Source organism: Chrysochloris asiatica, unplaced genomic scaffold (genome assembly GCF_000296735.1).
Source record: "Chrysochloris asiatica unplaced genomic scaffold, ChrAsi1.0 scaffold00244, whole genome shotgun sequence".
Lineage (NCBI taxonomy): Eukaryota > Metazoa > Chordata > Mammalia > Afrosoricida > Chrysochloridae > Chrysochloris > Chrysochloris asiatica.
The window spans coordinates 901625-903266 of record NW_006408762.1 but is presented as its reverse complement, the minus strand read 5'-3'; positions in this window follow the sequence as shown (position 1 = coordinate 903266).

The window sequence follows — 1642 nt, the reverse complement described above, 5'->3', positions numbered from 1 at the left end:
GGGACCCTACCCAGAGAAGCAGTGATGCCTGAAATGGAGGCAGAGATGATGACATGGAGTGATGGAGCAGCTGGAGACTTTAGATCCAGAGAGGGAGAGTGACTGTGTGCTGAAGACTTGGGGTGTATGGGGGAAGGATTGCATGTAGGGGATTGTAACCATGGCAATGCGAAAAAAAAAAAAAATCTTAGCCAACAGAAGCCAGCAACACATCAAAAAAATAATACATCATGACCAAGTGGGTTACTTAACAGGGATGGCAAGGATAGTTCAACATTAGAAAAACAAACATTGTAATCTACCATATAAATAAGAAAAAGGAAAAGAACCACATGATCATATCAATTGATGCAGAAAAGGCCTTTGACAAAATCCGGTATCCATTCCTGATAAAAACACTCAACAAAGTAGAATGTGAAGGGAAATTCCTCAACATAATTGTTGTTGTTGTTGTTATGTGCTGTGGAGTCGGTTCCATCTCATAGTGACACTGTACAGGGTTTCCAAGGCTGTAAATCTTTAAGGGGGCAGAAAGCCTCATCTTTCTCCTGCACTACAGCTGGTAGTTTCGAACTGCTGACCTTGTGGTTCACAGCCCAATTCGTAACCACTACACTACCAGAGCTAAGAGCATATATATAAAACCAACATCCTACATTACTCTGAATGGAGAGAAACTGAAAGCCTTCCTTCTGTGTACAGGAACCAGACAAGGATGCCCTTTTTCACCACTCCTATTCAATATTGTTTTGGAAGTCTTAGCCAGTGCTATATGGCAAGATAGGGAAAATAAAGGCATCTAAATTGGCAAAGAGGAAATAAAACTCTCTCTATATGCAGATGAGGTGATCCTTTACACAGAAAACCCAAAACAGTAAAAAAGCTGCTAGACCTCATTGGAAGATTCACAAAGTGGCAGGGTATAAGATCAACATACAAAAATCAGTTGGATGTTTCTATAGTAACAATGACAGCACTAAAAAGGATATTAGGAAAGCAGTGCCATTTACAATAGCCACCAAAGGATGAAATATCTAGGAATAAATGTAACCAGAGACACAATGAACCTATACAAAGAAAACTACAAAACACTACAAGAAACCAAAAGAGATTTACAAAAGTGAAAGAATATATCATGCTCCTGGATTGGAAAACTTAACATTTTGAAAATGTCAATACTCCCCAAAGCAATTTACACATATAATGCAATCCGAATCCGGATTCCAATGACACTCTTCAACGAGATGGAAAAAACAATTATAAACTTTATATGGAAAGGAAAGAGGTCCAGAATAAGCAAATCACTGCTTAAGAAAAAGAACAAGGTTGGAAACCTCTCACTCCCCGATTTCAAAATTTACTATATGGCTACAGTGGTCAAAACAGCCTGATTCTGGTACAATGAAATGTCGGGGACCTGCCTCGACATTGGGGTTCAGTTCACGAGGAGAGGATACCTGACGGCGATTCATATATATCCAGAATACACAAAGGGAGACAAAGGAGACAAAGAGAGAGACTAAGAGGCACCCCAAAGCCAGGGTGGATACATCACTGATAGGCAGGCTTGGGACTACAGGCATCGTGGCCTCTGCAGGCAGCAACTCACTGCCCTGCAATCTTTACTGCATGCCTTCCAACC